At 38.7% G+C, this 13,844-nt stretch overlaps 1 protein-coding gene across 1 annotated transcript in view; it reads right to left on the bottom strand.

The window, feature by feature from the left end:
* LOC309511173 (CMP-N-acetylneuraminate-beta-galactosamide-alpha-2,3-sialyltransferase 1-like) overlaps nt 1-13,844 on the bottom strand; it is a 67,765-nt gene that overhangs the window by 19,572 nt on the left and 34,349 nt on the right. The gene's annotated exons all lie outside the window — the stretch shown is intronic.

Below are 13,844 nucleotides of genomic sequence, written 5' to 3'. Positions count from 1 at the left end.
AATGGTAAAGTCCGCCCCTGATCATTGTCCATTTTTTTCCACTTGGAGCAAGTCCTTCTAGAAGAAGCAGTCACTTAATTTGAGCCGGAACACGCCGGAACATGTTCCGTAACCTCCGACGTTGGATCCGGAACCTTTTTTATTGGATCCGGCACCTCCTGTGTCACTACGGAAAATTCATTTTAACCACTTCATTAAGTTTTGTTTTGTAGAAAGCCTTTCTTTAAAGTGAATTTGGTTTTGTATAAATTGTATCTTAATTTAAAAAAAAAAATCTAACAGACAATATAATCATGGAGGCGCCCGCGCGGTCACTTAATTGCATTGCACGTTAACTGGAGCGCATCTCATTCTAACTTAACGAAACTCAGTGTATGCCTCACACAGACATGAGAAATACATCAAATACACAAAGCTTGAAATGTCTTTAAACGAAATAATTCAAAACGAAAAAAGAAAAAGGCTACTCTCTGATTATGTAATCCATTATGTGCATTTCTCTCTATAGGCGCGTTCACTACGGAGATGGCGATCGTCAACTTCATCTTTCGACACTGTCAGAAAACACTAGTTTATTAATAAAAATCAATGCACGCGTCACCGGATTTAGGCTACAAATGCACATCTTGCTTGTTGCACGCACACATATTATGTCGAAATAACGAGATATTATGTTGAAATAACATTATTATTAATAATAGCCTACATCTATTAGAATATTTGATTGAATGCTGAATGTTGCGCTTGTTCAATTTAATAAAATTAAAACTTTAATTGTGATCATTAAAATAATTGAATATTAAATATTTTGTGGCCAAGTTTTGCGCAGCTCCCCGTCAATGATCTAGCACCCCCTCCCCCTCCCCTCAGCACATGCATTAAAAATTATCTGGCGCCGCCCCTGCAGAGAAGCTGCAACTTTTTTGCTGGCAGGCAGTGTAATATTTTATTTTTTTCGTTACCTCCAACCCCCGTTTTGAGTCGCCGGATCCACCCCCCCTCTGCGCTCCGGGACCTCCCACTTTACAAATTAAGCACTGGTTCCATCCATCCCATGGTGGGTCTCAGGGTTTCTAGGTCTTTTAGGCCTGGAGTTCTGGATCTTGCAGGTCTGGAAATCTCTATTCTTTTCTTTTTCTTGAGAAAATCCCCCTGGCTCCACTTCCTTCTCATCCTTCAAACGACCAGATTATCTTTCTCCAGGAGGTTACACATTTCAGACAAACATCTCGATGCTTATATCTGAAACTATAATCAAAAGAAGAGGTTGCCCCCCTCTCCCCCACAAGCATCTTTTCACATTCAAACATCAAAGTCACAGAAGTTTCATCTCAAAACATCAAACATCGGTAATGTTTTTTTTATTATTATTTCTAAACATAATGTCAACAAAACATTTATTATAAATTATAACTACATATCAATGCTAATAAAACATGTTTCATAAATCATAAAGAATCACCCCCCCTTTTGATAGTAAACCTTTTTCTACAATGTGTTACTATCATAAAACTAATTCTAATTTGCATCAGCATTTGCTTGTGACTGAGCTACAGTCATGTTGCTCGTGTAGTGATATGTTTGACAAGGTGTGAATTACTTTTTTATTTCCTTCCAACAGTGCCAACTGGGTTTCTAAATTGCCTATTTTCTTAAGCAAACCACGATAGCCCATCTTTCTTTTGTGTGAAAAGTGACACTGTCTTGCCTTGTGTCCCATCTTTCCACAAGCAAAACAAACAACTTCCTGATCTTCCTTTGTTTTCTCCAAACAGTGCCTCGCAATGTGACCATCCTTTCCACATGCATGACAGACAAAGTTTTGAAGAGGTCTCTCATTGTCTTGACGATGTCTAGCAATGTGACCAGCTTTTCCACATGCATAGCAAAGAATAACACCTTCTGAATTTATTCTTGCAAATCTCCTTGGTCTATGATGGAAACGATTTGACAATGTAGAACATTCTCTTTCGCCAAAGGCAGCAACTGGATGTCTAGATTTGGCAGCTTTCATTTGAATATTTGCATTAGCAGTATTGTTGTAAAACTGTGTCATTTTAGCAATAATGTCATTATATTCAGAGAGTGTTGTCACTAGTATTATATTAATTAGGCGCCAAGCACCGAAGGTGCGGAGGCACCTATTGTATTTGTTCCGGTTCTTATTATTATTAGGGGCCAAGCACAGAATGTGCGTAGGCACCTATTGTATCTGTTAGCGTACCAAAAATAATTATTCTTTTTCTTCCGCTCTGGGAGTCTATGGCAGCCCATAGAACCGCTTGCGGGAAAGTTGTGCAATTTGGCACACTGATAGAGGACAGACTGAACAGTCACCATAGCAAATTTGGAGTCTCCAACTCATTCCCTCTAGCGCCACCAGCTGCCCAAATTTGCACTCATGTTTATGCTAATAACTTTTGAACCACAAGGGCTAGAAACAAAATTCTTTTTTCCCCTGATTCCTGACCTCATGACGATTCGATTGCACCCAATGACGTCATTTTCCGTCATGAAAAGTTTTCCGCCATTTTGAATTTTCCGAAAAAGCTACTTTTTCGAACTCCTCCTAGGCCGTTGCTCCAATTTCCATGAAAATTGAATCAGATCATCTACAGACCATGGCGACAAAAAGTTATGGAATTCAAGTTGATTCGCTTAGCAATTTTCGAAAAAACCCACAAACAAATTTTACGTAGCGCTTGCGAAAACAGACGTAAGGCTGTATCTCCGCAACGCTTTATTGGATTCAGACCAAAGTTGGCACATGTCATCACAAGCATGACCTGAGGCTACATGCTGCGTTTCGGCGCAGCGCCACCTACTGGTCCGGAGATATGAAAAATGGCTATTTTTGCTTATAACTTCTGAACAGTTTGCCCAAAAATCATCAAATTGGTCTCGTTAGATTCAGGCCAACATGCTGAGTCGACTGATATCCAATTTTACCATATCGGCCATTTTGGCTGTCGGCCATTTTGAATTTTGTGCTAAAATGCTGTATTTTAAGAACGCATGAATGGATTGTTACGGAACATGGTATGGGTCATCAGCACGATGCCCTGAAGGATCGTGAGAAGTTTCGAAATAGCGCCACCTTGTGGTCAAAAGTTATAACAACATTTCCAAAAAGGCTAATAACCTTTGAATCAATCTGCCTATTGAAATGCCACTGGTCTTAATAGATTCCCTGGGTCACGCTGAGAACATAGATACCAAGTTTGCCATATTTGGCCGAACTTCCTGTCCGCCATCTTGATTTTTAGTCAAAACCTACTTTTTCGAACTCCTCCTAGACCGTTTGTCCGATTTTCACCAACATCGAATCGTATCATCTCCACACTGTACCGACAAAAAGTTATGGAATTCGTGTTGATTCGTCAAACCGTTCTCGAATACCGCGCAAACAAATTTTACGTTGTGCTACAGCTACAGATTTAGTGCAAAAGTACTAAATCGCCCATAACTCCTAGACTCCTTTTGTCCTAGACTCAAGTGTCTTACACCAATGTGATCCCTGGCTCAAGGCGGACAAAATGGCTATCTCCAATTTCGATTTAGGCCTGAAAATGTTTCTGCTATGTCGAATTTTGTCCGAAACCTACTTTTGCGAACTAGTCCTAGGTTTTTCGCCAGATCGGTACCAAACCAGTCTAGGACATTTCTCTGGACTCTCTAGATCAGTAATTATCGAAAAAAAGTTGAACTTTTGCATTTGGGTGGCTGTAACAGGGTCATTTAGAAAAGGGGCATGGCAAAATACACTAAAAAAGCCTATAAATCCCAAATGAAAACTCAGAACTTCATCAAAATTGATCAGCATATGTGTCAGAACATGGTGAGGAAGCATGCAGAGTTTCATGGAGATCGGACCATAGGTGGCGCTATAACTGGCAAAAACCCTTCATTCTTATTAGGGGTTCAAGCATGAAATGCTGAAACCCTATTGTAATTGTAAGGATTCGTAAAACGCATCGTGCAGGCCAAACCGTAAGGCCTAGAGACGTGAAACCTGTCCAGATGGTAGGCCTCAATTTGGGGACAACCTATCAGAGTATGACCCCGAATGGCCCATAGGTGGTGCTACAGCGACCAAAAGTACAAAATCGCCCATAACTCTTAGACCGTTTGTCCCAGGATCAAGTGTCTTATATCGTTGGAATCCTTGGCTCAAGGCGGGCAAAATGGCTATCTCCGATTTGCTCACCCTTCAGGCGCCAATTTAGAGTAAATTGCATTTTTTTGAAAAAACTATTTTTGCAAACTTCTCCTTGGTTTTTCGCCCGATCGGAACCAAACCACTGCAAGAATATTCCCTGGAGTCTGACAATCAATAATCATCCAAAAAATTCTAAATTTCAATTAATGGTCGATAAGGGGAACCAAAATCTTTGATGGCACCATGGCCACTTTTACTAAAATGGTTATAAATTGTGAACGGAAAGAGATTTTTTTTGCTAAACTTGGGACACATCTTCCTGAGCACAATCTGAGATCACTTGAAAAAAATCGCAACAATTGGTGGCACTATAAAACGGTTATAACTTGTGAACAGAAAGAGATATTTTCGCAAAACTTGGGACACATGTTCATGAGCTCATTCTGAGGTCACGTGAAAAGAAATCATGACAATTGGCCACTTGGTGGCGCTATAAAATGGTTATAACTTGTGAACGGAATGAGATATTTTCACTAAACTTGGGACACATGTTCATAAGCTCAATCTGAGTTGACATGAAAAAAATCGTGACAATTGGCCACTTGGTGGCGCTATAACAGTGAAAAAAATCATGAAAATAGCTATAAGCGCACCCAACCGTTAGTCTACTGAAAATTGGCACGCAGTGTCTTTGTCCAGGGTGCCATGATAGTCTATGAGAACATTGGTGTATCTCAAAAAACTCAGTATAGGTCATTGGCACAAAGCCTTGAAGGACCCTTAGAAGTTTCAAGAAAGCCCGTGTTTTTTTCACAGGAGTGACCTCCTAAGAATCCTTGCCAAGTCCAACAATACCAAACATGCCAGGTTTCGCCTTATGGTTTTTGTAAGTGTCATTTAGAGCTTTAAAATTTTTTGGTTATCTTCAAAGCCGTTAGTCTGATCTAGACAACAACAAAAAAACAAAGGAAATTTGAAAACATAGGTAAATAGCTAAACAATAATGCCAAATGTTACAAATATGATAGGAACAAAAAAAAAAAAAAAAAATCCAATCAATTTCACCCATGGATTATTTTGATGCTCACATGTTTGAAACGAACAATGATGGATTGTGATGAAATTTGTTTTGTATCGGGACTGGCGAATCCCCGTCCATACTGTCAATGACCGTTAGCAAAGACCCGCCCACTTTAGTTACTGTTGCTATGTCTGACAAGCGACGCCACTCTCACACCACACCAAGTTCTCACGCAGTGAAAAATACATTGCGGATCAGAAAAAAGACTGCGCGCTGACAGACAAGTACTTTTGATTTGAAACAGGGTCTCCGCGGATCCTTAAACAGTATTAAAATGTCTTAAATAAAATATACGTTTTTTAAGGTCTTAAAATGTAATAAATTTCGCAAATTTTCGAAGAGTGGCATTAAATTTCATATGGGCGGCATTAAATTTCATCTGGGCGGAATGAAAGAAAGATATGTCTGGAGAAACAATTTTCCATGCTAACGTTATTTCACCAGCGCACGTCCCTGTCTAATAGGCATGTCGCTTAAATAACGTTCGGAACGCGTCGCTGGGTAACACTGTTTGAGAGGGTCCTTTTTCACGCGGCACGGGTGTTTTTATATGAATGTATCTGAAGTGAACTGACGATCTTTAGAAAAGTTTCGTTTTTATTACGATTGAATCTTTCTTTATCTTTCCTGATAAAGCATGCGTTTATGAGCTTTGCTTTGTGTACAGCCGTTACCGGGGAAACCGCTATTTCTGCCGCTCCTAAAGCGCCTCCTGCTGGCACCTCTTTGTAAACAGCCTTGCAAACCTGTATTAATACTAGTGTGGAGGTTTTCTATAATATTCACTCATTACAGTAAATTAGGGCATTCTAAGTCAATCTACTGCAGTATTTCCTCTCTCACTCAGTAGAAAATGTGGTTAACACCCAGTCATGCTTAAAAAATAAATTAAAAAAAAGAAGTCATTTACCGTGAAACCGGTAGACTATAATTTAGCAAAATACTGTGATATGTATTTTTGGTCATACCGCCCAGCACTAGCATAAGGCATTTTTTCTGGATGTTTATGTTTGCACACCTTATCTTATGGTAAACTAAACTTACTTTATTTAAATATTTGACAGACATAGGCTATCTTAATAAAATTCTCTTGGTATCATTGCTTTAGGAATAAGTTGGCAGTTTTTATGTTTGTATAAGGGTTAGGGTTAGGGGTTGTGTTTTTCATATTTTTAGGAATGTACAAAGGAACTAAATCTCAGGAATATGCTCTCCATGTCAATGGATGGACCCTCTGTTAATTGGAAATTTATGAATCTCCTGCAAAAAGAGCATGCTGAGCAATTTGCTGGGACACAAATTCAAATTGTCAATTTGAATTGACAATTTCAAATTCTTTGCTGTTGTTTGGAAACTAATTCCCTTTTTTACTCCATCCATTTTTTGGACTGTGTTTAACTTGTCATTTACAATTTGATTTGTTATGCGCTGTTTGCACGTTATTTACAGCAGTATTGTTGTTGTATTGAGAAGGCAGTTGCCTGACATGCACTTTATGTTGCTAAATATACACTGACTATTTGCACTGTTGCTCAAATACAAATGTGCTTTGTTAACCTGAACAGCCTAGAGTGTAGTTTTTATATATATGTTTGCCGTGGTAATGGTCTTAATTTTTATTCTTGAAGGTCTTAAAAGTCATTAAATTTGTTGAGCAAAAATGTGCAGATACCCTGTGAAACAAAGTCTCACCTTTCAAAACTTTTCAAATGTCTTTCCATTTTTTAGAGACATTTAAACAATAAATACCGTTTTGTGACTCCTTAATGTGTCTGACAGATCGCTGTAGACTCGAGGCTCAGTTAAAGCTGCTTGTGAACCGATCATCTCTTCCTTCTAGTTAATTTAAAGCATTAAAATAAACATGAATGAACATAAAAGGAATGTTGTTTTAAAGTGCTAAGACGTCAGAACACTTTGTTTTTCAAATTTAATTCCTCCTATGTTAATCTACTAACTCTCCTGACTGCTTTGTTGGACAAAATGGCGGATTATGATTAGTCAGATCGCCTGTCAATCAAACTCCCTGCGAAGGGTCAATTGAGAATGCCTGTGCGCACAATCCTGATCTAATCGACAACTTTGCAGTTGCACATAGGAAAGCCCGGAAAATCCCGCTATAATGTAAGAGAGCATCTTTTTCATGTATTTGGACCTAGGCCTAACAATGTTTTATAATGCGCTGTCCCCATTGTTTTTTTGTTGTTTTTTTGTTTTGTTTTTGGTAAGCGTAGGCTACTCCTGATTTTGTTAGTCATCTCATCTCTTATATGCTGTGTATGATCATATCCTGCCCTATTCATGGTAGCCTACTCGCGGACATTGCGTCATCAATGTCATCAATTGCGTCATCAAGGGGCCCGCCTTGATAATCCTACTTAAGGGCCCAGTGTTGGCTCGTTACGCCACTGAATATAATTGTCTAAACTCCTTATCAAAATTAAATATTTACAACAAATCTGACACATATATATGGGCACACTTTGAGTACTACTAATAAAAGTGGTGGAGATCAGGCAAGACTATAAGAAGACTAGGCAAAAGGTGCTATAACTGTAAACACGCTTTAAAACCATATATTTCCTATGGCAAACAGCCTGTATTGGCTGTAAATTGACTTTTTCATCTATGATGGCAGTTGTTAAATGCTTGCTAAATAAAACTTAATGTCTTTTGATGCTTGTGTGCTTAAAGGCCTTAAAGGCCTTAACTGCTTGAACCCCGATAAATGCTGCTTGCAGCTTTAATTAGGGGCCAAGCACCGAAGGTGCGGAGGCACCTGTTGTATCTGTTCCCGTTCTTATTATTCTTCTTCCGCCATGGGAGTCTATGGCAGCCCATAGAACCGATTGCAAGAAAGTTGTTTTGGTTTGACATTCTGAAAGAGGACAGTCCCAACATTAAATACACCAATTTTGGTGTTTCTAAGTCATTCCCACTAGCGCCACCACCTGTCCAAAGTTTCACTTTTATTTTGCTAAAAACTTTTGAACCTTGTGGCCAATCAACAAAATTGGCCATTTTGGCTGTCGGCCATTTTGAATTTTGTGCTAAAATGCTTTATTTTAAGAATGCATGAACGAATTGTTACGAAACTTAGCATTGGTCATCAACACGATGTCCTGAAGGAGCGTGAGAAGTTTCGAAACAGCGCCACCTATGGTGAATTTGTTTATTCAAATGCTTATAACTTTGGATGTGATCGACTTATTTTCACGAAACTCATTTCTTTAGACTCCTGAATCGTTGCCAAGTCCCACGATACTAAACATGCTAGGTTTTGCCTTACGGTTTGTGTAGCGTTGTGATTTAGCGCTTAAAAAACCATTTGGCTTTATCTTCGAAACCGCTTGTCCGATTGAGACGAAACCACCGTCAGAAGTTTGGAAACATAGGTCAATAGCTAACACCAATGTCCAAATGCGAAAATATTGATGTTTAGGGGTAGTAAATTCCAATCAAAGTCATGAGTCAGTCATTTTTTACGTGTTTTTTCATATAAATGTCTATAACTCTGAAGTGAATCGAGATATTTTCACCAAAATTGATACACATATGTATGGGCTCACTCTGAGGACACGTAAAGAAAATTGTGGGACTGAGCCTCTTGGTGGCGCTATAATAGAACAAAACATGAAATTCCCACTGACTTCAATACAGTTTTGTGAAATAAAATGCTATACTAAACAAATGCATTGGTGTAATATTACGAAACTCAGAATGTGCCATCAGCACCATCCCCTGAAGGTACTCAAAATATTTCGAAACAGCGTTATAACAAAGTTATAACAAAATAACTAAAACAAAATATTAAAAGTTATAACAAAATTTCCAAAAAGGCTAATAACTTTTGAATACATTGGCCTATTGTACTGCAACTGGTCTTAATAGATTCCTTGGGTCAAGCCGAGAACATAGATAGAATAAGTTTTCTTTATTTGGCCTAACTTCCTGTCCGCCATCTTGATTTTCATTCAAAACCTACTTTTTTTAACTCCTCCTAGACCGTTTGTCCGATTTTCAACAAAATCGAATCGTATCATCTCAAGACCGTGCCGATTAAAAGTTATGGATTTCGTGTCGATAGACATAACCGTTTTCGTATAGCGCAGCAGCAAAGTTGAGGCATGATGCCAAAAGCACTATTCAGGCTTTATTTCTGCATTGCCTTGACATATTGACACCAAACTTTGTATGTGTCACAGTCACTTCACTCTGACCACATCACATCAGTTTTGTAACTGCGCCACCTATTGGTCGAAAGTGATAATCCATTAAATCATATTTTGAATGACTTTTTATATTATTTTTCAGCCATTTCACCTAAAATCCTCTTTAAATGTATTTAATTGCTCATTGTTGCAGTTGGTCTGACACTTTCAGACATGTCGAAATGTCTTGTCGTCTTATTCTGCTTGGCCCCGGTAATTGCTGCTTGCAGCTATATTTATTCTGTTATTTCTTCCGACTAGGCGTCTATGGCAGCCCATAGAACCGATTGCGGGAAAGTTGTTTTGGTTTGACATTCTGATAGAGGACAGTCCCAACATTAAATACACCAATTTTGGTGTTTCTAAGTCATTCCCTCTAGCGCCACCACCTGTCCAAAATTTCACTTTTATTTTGCTAATAACTTTTGAACCGTAAGGCCAATCAACAAACTTCTTTTTTCCTCTGATTCCTGAGCTCATGACGATTCCATTGCACCCTATGATGTCATTTTCCATCATTAAAATATGGCCGCCATTTTGAATTTTTCTAAAAACCTACTTTTTCGAACTCGTCCTAGACGGTTTGTCTGATTTGCACGAAAATTGAACCAGATCATCTTCAGGCAGTGTTGACCAAAAGTTATGGAATTCAAGTTGATTCGTCAAACCGTTTTCGATAAACGCACAAACAAATTTTACGTAGCGCTTGCAAAAACAGACGTAAGGCTGTATCTCCGCAACGGTTTATCGTATTCAGACCAAACTTGGTACCTGTCATCCCAAGCATGACCTGAGGCAATATCCTGCGTTTCGGCGCAGCGCCACCTACTGGTCCGGAGATATGAAAAATGGCTATTTTTGCTTATAACTTCTGAACAGTTTGTCCAAAAATCATAAAATTGGTCTCGTTAGATTCAGGGCAACATGCCGAGTCGACTGATATCCAAATTTGCCATATCGGCCATTTTGACTGTCGGCCATTTTGAATTTTGTGCTAAAATGCTGTATTTTAAGAACGCATGAACGGATTGTTACGAAACTTGGTCTGGGTCATCAGCACAATGTCCTGAAGGAGCCTGAGAAGTTTCGAAACAGCGCCACCTAGTGGTGACATTTTTTTTTCAAGTGCTTATAACTTTGGGTGTGGCCGACTTATTTTCACGAGACTCATCTAATTAGACTCCTGAATCCTTGCCGAGTCCTACGATACCAAACATGCTAGGTTTCGCCTTACGGTTTGTGTAGCGTTGTGATTTAGCGCTTAAAAAACATTTGGCTATATCTTCGAAACCGCTTGTCCGATCGAGACGAAACCTCCGTCAGAAGTTTGGAAACATAGGTCGATAGCAATATGCCAATGCCCAAATGCAAAAATATTGATAGTAAGGGGTAGTAAAATTCAATCAAAGTCATGTGTCAGTAATTTTTTACGTGTTTTTTCATATAAATGTCTATAACTCTGAAGTCAATTGAGATATTTTCACCAAAACTGACACACATATGTATGGGCTCACTCTGAGGACACGTAAAAAAAATTGTGGGACTGAGCCTCTTGGTGGCGCTATAATAGAACAAAACATGAAATTCCCATTGACTTGAATACAGTTTTGTGAAATAAAATGCTATTTTCATTCAAAACCTACTTTTTCGAACTCCTCCTACACCGTTTGTCCGATTTTCACCAAAATCGAATCGTATCATCTCCAGACTGTGCCGACTAAAAGTTATGGATTTCGTGTTGATTGACGAAACCGTTTTCGTATAGCGCAGCAGCAAAGTTGAGGCATGATGCTAAAAACATTATTCAGGCTTTATCTCTGCAATGCCTTGACATATTGACACCAAACTTTGTATGTGTCATTGTCACTTCACTCTGACTACATCACATCAGTTTTATAACTGCGCCACCTATTGGTCGAAAGTGATAATGCATTAAATCATATTTTTAATTATTGTTTCTATGATTTTTCAGGCATTTTGCCTAAAATCCTCTTTAAATGTCTTTAATTGCTCATTGTCGCAGTTGGTCTGATACTTTCAGACATGTCAAAATGTCTTGTCGTCTTATTCTGCTTGGCCCCGGTAATTGCTGCTTGCAGCTATATTTATTATTATTATCATATTAACTGACATCACACCTAAGACTTCAAGCAGTGCCTTTTTCCTCTCTGACTTATTAGCATTTCTGTCCTTTACTTTCTGAGTTAAGGCTCCAGACAAAGTGTCAGGCAGGCACATTCTTAACAAAACGCATGCATCACCATCTGTTAAATTGTAAACTTCAGCATATTACTCCAAGTTTTTCAGAAAATCTAATGCATCTTGTTTGGCAGGATCAAATTGACCAATATTCTTGATCACAGTTTCTAGTTCAGTTGGATTAAATCCTCGGACTATGGTAGAAGTCATTGGTTCTTCCCTGCCTTCACTAGCACGCATAGTCGTAGTAGCATGGAATGGTGCCAAGGGAAATCTGACTCTACAGTCAGAGTATTGGCTACTGAATGACTGAGAATCTTGTTCCCAACCCTCAGTCCTGTCTTCCTGTAAATCTGGCATTTCTGGAACTGGGTTACACAATGTGACACCTAACAATGTCTTACTAGGGTTTTTCTCAGTTGTGCCATTCTTTATCATAAACTGACAAGCCGCCTTCGCCTCTTTCAAATTGTTGGACAATGTTTCCACAGATGATTTAAGCATACTATTGTTAGTTCTAAGAAGTGCGATCTCATTCTGCATCTTGACCTTTTCTTCTTTCCATGTCATTTCACTAGCCAGGTAATTTTTTGTAGAAATTACCCCAACACTGAGTCGCTCATTTTCAGCCTCCAACTCATCTACTCTCCTCCTAGTTACTTTGTATGAAGCAAAAAGTGCTTGAAGCGCATTAGCAATTTACCCATTTTTGTTCTTAGGCATTTTGGGATCATTTTCAATCTTAGAGATAGGCCGCTTGTACGGTTTATCAACAATATTCTCTATTCCGTCAAACATTCCCTGAGAACCGTGTTTAGCAATGTATTTAACAATAATTTCTTCCATTTTCAAAAGTCTTATCGGGCTTTAGAGTATCCCGTGATCTAATAGTTATTCACAAAGTCTGATTTAGATGACTACACGTTATCTAGTTCCTTTAAGATATCCGTTAGTCTAATTATTCACAGCTCCAGTACTTCGGACGCAAATGAACAAAATAGCCACACTACCTGAGGCTTCTAAACTTAACCATAGCCACAATCCATTGGACCTTAAATTTCATTACGCAAAACAGTTAAGAAATGTAACACTGTCACAGTACGTCGGACGAAACCACACTACGTCGGGTTTTATGTTATTTTCTTAAAACAGTTTACTTAGCCACAGTACTTCAGGCTAAAACAATATTTATCAAATTTAAAACACTGCCACAGTACGTCGGGCAAAACCACACTGCTTCGGGTTCTTGTTTTAAACTTCACAGAGAATTCAATACAATTTCTTACTGTACGCATACTACGCAATTCAACTTGCGCCACAAGAATAACCCGTGGCGCATGTAGGATGTAGGAGTATCGAGTATCGTAAGCTAAGACACCTCATGCCGTTTAAACAAATAGGGCTGTGCATTAAACTGAAGCTCCTCTATTATTATATAGAAATCCTTTGTCATTTCTCTTCAAAATTGCTAATTCGTGACCAGGGTTTTGTTTAGCTCTTTCCTCTGAGCTTCCACGTTCGTCATATTATGTTGTGCGTTGGGTCAGGGGTTAGTCTTCCACCGTAAATCGATGCGTACGGCCGTCTGGCAGAAGCTAGTGATTATAGTTTATAAAGTTTTAAATATGGGTATTTTCCTTACACAAACGCATGGATTCACTTCAGAAGGCCTTTATTAACCCCCAGGAGTAACAGTGGAACACTTTTATCATGGATGGATGCACTCTTTTGGGCTTCAAATTTTCTCCAGCCATTCACTGCCATTATGAAGCTTAGAAGAGCCAGGACATTTTGTAATATAACTCTGATTGTATTTGTCTGAAAGAAGAATGTAATTTACACCTAGGATGACTTGAGGGTGAGTAAATCATGGGCTAATTTTCCTTTTTGGGTGAACTATCCCTTTAAAGGCATCCATCATTCTTATGAAAATACCTGAGATAGCTTGATAACCAGATGTATTATCACTATCAAGTGTTTGTCTTCATGTAGTCATCAGTCATCATGACTTCATCAGTCAAAACGTCAATATCTGCATGTTATTATATTGCATTTCCTGAAATGTCATAAGTTTAATACTTCTATGAATCTCACTTGTGGTCTTTCTTCGCGAGGGATGAATCAGTATGTACTGGGCTTACAGTATGAATGAAACAGATATGACATAGGAGTGTTTAGCGCTCCATATTGCTAT

The sequence above is a fragment of the Leuciscus leuciscus genome, assembly GCF_965113295.1.
Source record: "Leuciscus leuciscus genome assembly, chromosome: 12".
In the NCBI taxonomy this organism is placed as follows: domain Eukaryota; kingdom Metazoa; phylum Chordata; class Actinopteri; order Cypriniformes; family Leuciscidae; genus Leuciscus; species Leuciscus leuciscus.
This window is presented reverse-complemented; position numbering and strand designations above follow the sequence as displayed.